Source organism: Nerophis lumbriciformis, linkage group LG03 (genome assembly GCF_033978685.3).
Source record: "Nerophis lumbriciformis linkage group LG03, RoL_Nlum_v2.1, whole genome shotgun sequence".
Taxonomy (NCBI): domain Eukaryota; kingdom Metazoa; phylum Chordata; class Actinopteri; order Syngnathiformes; family Syngnathidae; genus Nerophis; species Nerophis lumbriciformis.
In genome coordinates, this window is record NC_084550.2 from 68,882,501 (window position 1) to 68,892,500 (window position 10,000).

Genomic DNA, 10,000 nt, shown 5'->3' on the forward strand with positions numbered 1-10,000 from the left:
TGAAGTGCTCCAACTTTGGCCAAAATTAATAAAAAACATACAATAAATATGTATATAGAGACATACTGTAATAACGAAGTAAATAATGAAGATTAAAAACCAATTACAAACAAAAAATTCAAAATTAAATAAAAGAACTAAAAGCAGTTTTTTTCTCACAATGTGTCGACTTTTTTTCTTACAAAATTGGGAACAATTTCTCATATTCTTTCTGTTTCTGTAATATTGCAATATTTTCTTGTAAAATGATTACTTTGTTTATGTAAAATTATTACTTTTTAATGCAAAATGGTGACATTTGTCATATACAATTCTGACGTTTATCACAATATTGCCAATTTTTTTGTTGTTCTTGTAAACCGGTGACATTTTTTTAGTAAAATTCTGACTTTTGTCATAATTCTGCCAAGCAAAATTCCGATTATTATTATAATGTTGCCAACATTTTAAAGTTTTCTTATAAAATTGTGACTTTTGTTGAGTAAAATTACGACTCTTTTCATAAAATATTGCAATATTTTCTCGTAAAATGATTATTTTGTTTATGTAAAATTATTACTTTTTAATGCAAAATGGTGACATTTGTTGTATAAAATTCTGACTTATCACAATATTGCCAATTTTTTTGTTGTTCTTGTAAACTAGTGACATTTCTTTTGTAAAATGATGACTTTTGTCATAATTTTGCATAGTAAAATTCCTATTATTATTATAATGTTGTCAACATTTTTAAGTTTTATTACAAAATTGTGACATTTGTCGAGTAAAATTATGACTCTTTTCACAAAATTGCCAACATTTGAAGCTTTTCTTGTAAAATTGCGACTGTTATTGAGTAAAATTCCAACTTTTATCATAATATTGCACAAATGTTCAGTTTTTCTTGTAAAATTTTGACTTGCGTCGAGTAAAATGACGACTTTTATTATAATACTGCCAACATTCTAAGTTTTTCTTGTGAAATTGTGACCTTTTTCTTGTGAAATTCCAACTCATTTTTCACAACAAGCTTTTTTATATGTGCATAGTATGTATATATTATTAATGTTGTAAATACACATCTTTATATATCTAGAAAGGCTGGTCCCAAAAAGGAGGGATTTTTCAAAGTGTCACTTTTAAAAGTGCTCCCCCTCTGGTGAACATATGAAATAACAAGTGTGTGTAAGAAATTGAAATGCGCCCCATTTGGCCAAAGTTAATTTAAATTATTAAAAATATATATTTATATAGAGACATACTGTAATAACGAAGTAAATAATGAAGATTAAAAACCAATTACAAACAAAAAAATCCCCCCAAAATTAACTAACTAAAAGGAGTCTTTTTCTCACAATGTGTCGACTTTTTTCTTATGAAATTGGGAACAATTTCTCATATTCTTTCTGTTTCTGTAATATTGCAATATTTTCTTGTAAAATTATTACTTTGTTTATGTAAAATTATTACTTTTTAATGCAAAATGGTGACATTTGTCATATAAAATTCTGGCTTTTATCACAATATTGCCTATTTTTTTTTGTTCTTGTAAAAAAGTGACATTTTTTGAGTAAAATTATGACTTTTGTCATAATTTTGCCAAGTATAATTCCGATTATTATTATAATATTGCCAAAATTTAAAAGTTTTCTTATAAAATTGTGACTTTTGTCGAGTAAAATTACGACTCTTTTCATAAAATTGTCAAAATTTTAAGCTTTTCTTGTGAAATTGCGACTGTTATTGAGTAAAATTCCAACTTTTATCATAATATTGCACAAATGTTCAGTTTTTCTAGTAAAATTTTGACTTGTGTCGAGTAAAATGACGACTTTTATTATAATACTGCCAAAGTTTGTCTTGTGAAATTGTGACCTTTTTATTGTGAAATTCCAACTCATTTTTCACAACAGGCTTTTTTATATTTGCGTAGCATGTATATATTATTAGTGTTGTAAATACACATCTTTATATATCTAGAAAGGGTGGTCCCAAAAAGGAGGGATTTTTCAAATTTGCTCTGTGTCACTTTTAAAAGTGTTCCCCCTCTGGTCAACATATGAAATAACAAGTGTGTGTAAGAAATTGAAATGCTCCCCCTTTGGCCAAAATTAATTAAAAAAATTACAAATATATAAGTATATAGAGACATACTGTAATAACGAAGTAAATAATGAGGATTAAAAACCTATTACAAACAAAAAATCCCCCCAAAAATGTACTAACTAAAAGGAGTCTTTTTCTCACAATGTGTCGACTTTTTTCTTATAAAATTGGGAACAATTTCTCATATTCTTTTTTTTTTTTTTAATGTGAAATTATTACTTTTTAATGCAAAATGGTGACATTTGTCATATAAAATTGTGACTTTTATCACAATATGGCCTTGTTTTTTGTTCTTGTAAAAAAGTGACATTTTTTGAGTAAAATTATGACTTTTGTCATAATTTTGCCAAGTAAAATTGCGATTATTATTATAATGTTGCCAACATTTTTAAGTTTTCTTATAAAATTGTGACTTTTGTCGAGTAAAATTACGACTCTTTTCATAAAATTGCCAAGATTTTAAGCTTTTATTGTAAAATTGGGACTGTTATTGAGTAAAATTCCAACTTTTATCATAATATTGCACAAATGTTCCGTTTTTCCAGTAAAATTTTGACTTGTGTCGAGTAAAATGACGACTTTTATTATAATACTGCCAAAGTTTGTCTTGTGAAATTGTGACCTTTTTCTTGTGAAATTCCAACTAATTTTTCACAACAAGCATTTTTATATTTGCGTAGCATGTATATATTATTAGTGTTGTAAATACACATCTTTATATATCTAGAAAGGGTGGTCCCAAAAAGGAGGGATTTTTCAAATTTGCTCTGTGTCACTTTTAAAAGTGTTCCCCCTCTGGTCAACATATGAAATAACAAGTGTGTGTAAGAAATTGAAATGCTCCCCCTTTGGCCAAAATTAATTTAAAAAATTACAAATATATAAGTATATAGAGACATACTGTAATAACGAAGTAGATAATGAGGATTAAAAACCTATTACAAACAAAAAATCCCCCCAAAAATGTACTAACTAAAAGGAGTCTTTTTCTCACAATGTGTCGACTTTTTTCTTATAAAATTGGGAACAATTTCTCATATTCTTTTTTTTTTTTTAATGTGAAATTATTACTTTTTAATGCAAAATGGTGACATTTGTCATATAAAATTGTGACTTTTATCACAATATGGCCTTGTTTTTTGTTCTTGTAAAAAAGTGACATTTTTTGAGTAAAATTATGACTTTTGTCATAATTTTGCCAAGTAAAATTGCGATTATTATTATAATGTTGCCAACATTTTTAAGTTTTCTTATAAAATTGTGACTTTTGTCGAGTAAAATTACGACTCTTTTCATAAAATTGCCAACATTTCAAGCTTTTATTGTAAAATTGCGACTGTTATTGAGTAAAATTCCAACTTTTATCATAATATTGCACAAATGTTCAGTTTTTCTTGTAAAATTTTGACCTGCGTCGAGTAAAATTATGACTTTTATTATAATACTGCCAAAGTTTTTCTTGTGAAATTGTGACCTTTTTCTTGTGAAATTCCAACTCATTTTTCACAACAAGCTTTTTTATATGTGCATAGTATATATATATATATATATATATATATATATATATATATATATATTATTAATGTTGTAAATACATATCTTTATATATCGAGAAAGGCTGGTCCTAAAGAGGAGGGATTTTTCAAATTGGCTGTGTCACTTTTAAAAGTGTTCCCCTTCTGGCCAACATATGAAATAACATGTGTGTGTAAGAAATTGAAATGCGCCCCCTTTGGCCAAAATTAATTTAAAAAAATAAAAATGTATATTATATAGAGACATACTGTAGTAACAGAGTAAATAATGAAAATTAAAAACCAATTACAAACAAAAAATTAAGTAACTAAAAGGAGTCTTTTTCTCAAAATGTGTCGACTTTTTTCTCATAAAATTGGGAACAATTTCTCATATTCTGTCTGCTTCTGTAATATTGCAATATTTTCTCATAATTTTCATTTTTTTTAATGTGAAATTATTACTTTTTAATGCAAAATGGTGATATTTGTCATATAAAATTCTGGCTTTTATCACAATATTGCCTATTTTTTTAGTAAAATTATGACTTTTGTCATAATTTTGCCAAGTAAAATTGAGATTATTATTATAATGTTGCCAACATTTTTAAGTTTTCTTATAAAATTGTGACTTTTGTCGAGTAAAATTACGACTCTTTTCATAAAATTGCCAACATTTTAAGCTTTTATTATAAAATTGCGACTGTTATTGAGTAAAATTCCAACTTTTATCATAATATTGCACAAATGTTCCGTTTTTCCAGTAAAATTTTGACTTGTGTCGAGTAAAATGACGACTTTTATTATAATACTGCCAAAGTTTGTCTTGTGAAATTGTGACCTTTTTCTTGTGAAATTCCAACTAATTTTTCACAACAAACATTTTTATATTTGCGTAGCATGTATATATTATTAGTGTTGTAAATACACATCTTTATATATCTAGAAAGGGTGGTCCCAAAAAGGAGGGATTTTTCAAATTTGCTCTGTGTCACTTTTAAAAGTGCTCCCCCTCTGGTCAACATATGAAATAATAAGTGTGTGTAAGAAATTGAAATGCTCCCCCTTTGGCCAAAATTAATTAAAAAAATTACAAATATATAAGTATATAGAGACATACTGTAATAACGAAGTAAATAATGAGGATTAAAAACCTATTACAAACAAAAAATCCCCCCAAAAATGTACTAACTAAAAGGAGTCTTTTTCTCACAATGTGTCGACTTTTTTTTTATAAAATTGGGAGCAATTTCTCATATTCTTTTTTTTTTTTTTTATGTGAAATTATTACTTTTTAATGCAAAATGGTGACATTTGTCATATAAAATTGTGACTTTTATCACAATATGGCCTTGTTTTTAAGTTTTCTTATAAAATTGTGACTTTTGTCGAGTAAAATTACGACTCTTTTCATAAAATTGCCAACATTTTAAGCTTTTACTGTAAAATTGCGACTATTATTGAGTAAAATTCCAACTTTTATCATAATATTGCACAAATGTTCAGTTTTTCTTGGGAAATTTTGACCTGCGTCGAGTAAAATTATGACTTTTAATATAATACTGCCAAATTTTTCAAGTTTTTTTTGTGAAATTGTGACCTTTTTCTTGTGAAATTCCAACAAATTTTTCAGAACAAGCTTTTTTATATGTGCATAGTATGTATATATTATTAATGTTGTAAATACACATCTTTATACATCTAGAAAGGGTGGTCCTAAAGAGGGAGGCATTTATCAGAGGTCTCAAGAAGGTAACAAATACAAGTGTGTGTGTGTGTGTGTGTGTGTGTGTGTGTGTGTGTGTGTGTGTGTGTGTGAGACGTGGAGAGTTGAGGCTAGCAGGATAAGCTACTTGAGGATTTCCCCCCGTTCTCCTCCAATAATAGGATAGATCCTGCCCGCCTATTTTTAGCCTCCACGCGAGCAGCGCCGCTAATCTGAGCGCCCGCAGTAGCGTCTCCGGCAGCGTTTAGCGAGTGCGTGGAGGCGGCGGTGGGGTCAGGGCGGGGGGGGCTACTTTTGTTTGGTCCGCCCTGGCGAGGAGAGATAGCGGCGCTCCTTTCTGACTCGATCCTTTTGTTTTGTCAGCTGCTGACCCACGTTGACTCCTGACTCCCTCCTGGCCTTCTTTCTCTTCTAATAATGTCGTTCATCTACCATACTTTTTAAAATCCTTTCATTTTCTCACCAATGGACAGTGCGCCTTATAACCCGGTGCACCTAATGTACGGATTCATTACTATTTTTATTTGGTACATGGTGTTTTTACACCAAAATGCGTCCATTCTCCCTTTTCTGACTTTTTAGAGGCGGTATAGTACCGAATATGATTCATTAGTATCAATAATATACTGTACTGTACAACCCCTAGTCTTATTTCTGTGTGTGTATGTTTATGTTGTACAGTATACCAATCATATTCGGTACTATACCGCCTCTAAAAAGTAGCTACTTCTAAATCACTAATCCTGGCCTCCATGGCGACAATTAAAGTAAGTTTCTTACAAGTATCATTATCACTGGAGGACGAGGAATAGCTAAACATGCTTCACTACACACCGTAGCTCTGAGCTCTTTCTGGGTGTTGTTGATAAACGGTTTTCGCCTTGCATAGGAGAGTTTTAACTTGCACTTACAGATGTAGCGACCAACTGTAGTTACTGACAGTGGGTTTCTGAAGTGTTCCTGAGCCCATGTGGTGATATCCTTTACACACTGATGTCGCTTGTTGATGCAGTACAGCCTGAGGGATGGAAGGTCACGGGCTTAGCTGCTTACGTGCAGTGATTTCTCCAGATTCTCTGAACCCTTTGATGATATTACGGAGCGTAGATGGTGAAATCCCTAAATTCCTTGCAATAGCTGGTTGAGAAAGGTTTTTCTTAAACTGTTCAACAATTTGCTCACGCATTTGTTGACAAAGTGGTGACCCTCGCCCCATCCTTGTTTGTGAATGACTGAGCATTTCATGGAATCTACTTTTATACCCAATCATGGCACCCACCTGTTCCCAATTTGCCTGTTCACCCAAATAAGTGTTTGATGAGCATTCCTCAACTTTATCAGTATTTATTGCCACCTTTCCCAACTTCTTTGTCACGTGTTGCTGGCATCAAATTCTAAAGTTAATGATTATTTGCCAAAAAAAAAAAAATGTTTATGAGTTTGAACATCAAATATTTTGTCTTTGTAGCAAATTCCAACTTTTATCATAATATTGCACAAATGTTCAGTTTTTCTTGGAAAATTTTGACTTGTGTCGAGTAAAATGACGACTTTTATTATAATACTGCCAAAGTTTTTCTTGTGAAATTGTGACCTTTTTCTTGTGAAATTCCAACTCATTTTCCACAACAAGCATTTTTATATTTGCGTAGCATGTAATTAATTTGAATCTGAATATGGGTTGAAAATGATTTGCAAATCATTGTATTCCCTTTATATTTACATCTAACACAATTTCCCAACTCATATGGAAACGGGGTTTGTAAGTACTCTGTGTGTGTGCGCTGCCGAATATGCTCCTCTGCTCATAAAACCAGCAATGTCATGACGTGGCGACAACGGGGGGTTTGGGGGGCCGGTACTTTTTAGAGGCGGTATAGTATGGAATATGATTCATTAGTATGACGGTACTATACTAAGGCTCAAACGACGCGTCGATGTAGTCGACGTCATCGGTTACGTAAATACGCCGACGCCGTTTTTGTGCGTCGGCGCGTCGCATATTTACGTCACACTACTGTCATGGCGGAGCGCAAAGCAGACGATGCGAGCGAGGGGAAAAAAGCATGCCAAAAGTCGTCAAAAGTGTCGGAGTATTTCAATAAACGGCCTAATAATGTTGTTGTATGCACACTGTGTCGAGCGGAAATGGCCTATCATAGCAGCACAACGACTATGAACGAACATTTGAAAAGAAAACCCCCGACAGCGTTCTTGCCATCACCATCAACAAGTCAATCGTCTGCGTGCGTATACGTTGTCATTATTACACAAAAACATGAATGTGTCATTTGTATCTGCGTTGTAAATTCATAAACTAAAGCACCGTTTGCTCTGAGAGGCGCGTTTAGCGTGCCTGTTCAGTGTTTACAAAGACGCGCTCCTCTTTAACGCTGTGGAGAGGCGGCGGCGGCGAGCGAGCGGCGAGGCGGGGCGCGCCGGGAGCGACGCCGCAAGAGACAGGGGACGACGAGCGAGCGAGGAAGAGGAGCTGAAAAGCGAGGAAAGAAAGAGAAAAGAGTTGGAAGAGAAAAGACTTTGTGTAAAATTAAAAGATTGTAAACCTGGCAAAGCCGTCTGGCGTTCAGTCTGTCGGTCCTGAAAGAACCCCACGGCACAAGACGTGTCACAAACGCTAACGTTAATTAGTTGTGCAAATATCTTTTACAACATTAACAGTTACATATACTATGTACAAACCAACAATTAACTTTCACTTTAATCATACTATCATTGTTGTGTTATTAAGCAAAATAAGCAATACTTTTACTTTTGTTGAAATGTTTACACTGTACACTTTTTTGTATTGGATGTTTAGCTTTATTTTTGCACATTTTAGCAAATAAGCAATACTTTTACTTTTGTTGAAATGTTTACACTTGTTACAGAATATTTCCGTTTTGCACTTTTTTGTATTGGATGTTTATCTTTATTTTTGCACATTTTAAAGCAAAATAAGCAATACTTTTACTTTTGAAATGCTTATACTATTGCAGAATATTAAGATTTGCACTGGATGTTTACTTTTATATTTGCACATTAAAAAGCAAATAAGCTACTTTTAATTTTGTTAAATGTTAAAAGTTTTAAATGTTTACATTGTTACAGAATATTTTGTCATGTTGTTGTCAATGTTGACTGAGTGGCCATACTTTTTTTTTTGTAAATAAAAGCCATGCCTTTTGAAAAAACTGGCCTACATTTATTTTTTCCTCCTCATTTTAAATAAAAAAAATAATCGGTAAAAGGAAAAATAATCTATAAATTAATCGAAAAAATAATCTATAGATTAACCGATTAATCGAAAAAAATAATCTATAGATTAATCGATAGAAAAATAATCGTTAGCTGCAGCCCTATACTATACTAGTACTGGTATACCGTACAACCCTAGTTACACATACTAAACGATTAATTGAAGCAACTGATTATAAACAAAGCTTTTTTCTAATGTAATCCATGAATGTTTGCAGATGACTATAAGGACATTGAACAAAACTCTCATATTTGGGCTCACAATAACCAAAATAGGAAAAGTTCTTAATGTTGCAAACTTTGTAGCGCTGGTAGAGGGAGACGATATCTTAAGTGGTGTGCAGCACACCCTGCGGTGCAATCATCTCCCCATTAGCACGACACTAATTAATAATAATACATTGACTGTAATGTGTCGTGTCTCAGATATGGACATGTTTGTATTTCTCTTCTCAAACTATTCATCGTCTGACATTTCATTGGCTGTATTAATTGCTCGATACAAAAAGATTGATTTTTTTCGAAAGATAAGGACGACTGGAAATGGAAACAACGGCGTCTGTCGTTGCCACGGCAACCGCGGGTCATCTACATCGTGCACTGACTTTATCTTAATTACTTTTAAGAAGTCCATTTATGTATGTGTTCTTATTTATGTGTGTGTATGTTAGGGTTGGACGGTATACCGGTACTAGTATAGTATCGCCATATTAATGGATCATATTCCGTACTATACCACCTCTAAAAAAGTACCGGTCCGCCCCCCCACCCCCCCCCACCCCCCCCCCCCCCCCCCGTCATCACGTCGTGACATTGCTGTTTTTTTACGAGCAGAGGAGCATGTTCGGCAGCGCACACACACAGAGTACTTACAAGCAGACACAGTGTGTAGACAGAAAAGGGAGAACGGACGCATTTTGGTGTATAAAGTAAAGATAAAGGTGAAGTTATAACACTGAAAGACCCTCAGGAAGAGGTCCATCTGCAGTCAGTTAGCTACTTCTAAATCACTAATCCTGGCCTCCATGGCGACAAATAAAGTGAGTTTCTTACAAGTATCATTATCACTAGAGTACGAGGGATAGCTAAACATGCTTCACTACACGCCGTAGCTCACCGGCGTCACAATGTAAACAAACGCCATAAGTGGATCTACACCTGACATCCACTGTAATGATACCAAGTACAGGAGCGTATCTAGTCGATACTACTATGATTACATCGATATTTTTTGGCATCACAACATCTTCTTTAAATGTATATAATGTTTATAAAGTCAGTAATGAGGACTTTGAATATGACCAATGTATGATGATCCTGTAACTACTTGGTATCGGATCGATACCTAAATGTGTGGTATCATCCAAAACTAATGTAAAGTATCAAAGAAGAGAAGAATAAGTGATTATTGCATTTGAAC

General features: G+C 32.8%; 1 protein-coding gene across 2 annotated transcripts in view; it reads left to right on the forward strand.

Moving 5' to 3' along the window:
- Nucleotides 1-10,000, forward strand: part of LOC133589290 (SPRY domain-containing SOCS box protein 4-like) — a 272,903-nt gene that overhangs the window by 132,941 nt on the left and 129,962 nt on the right. The window lies entirely within an intron of this gene.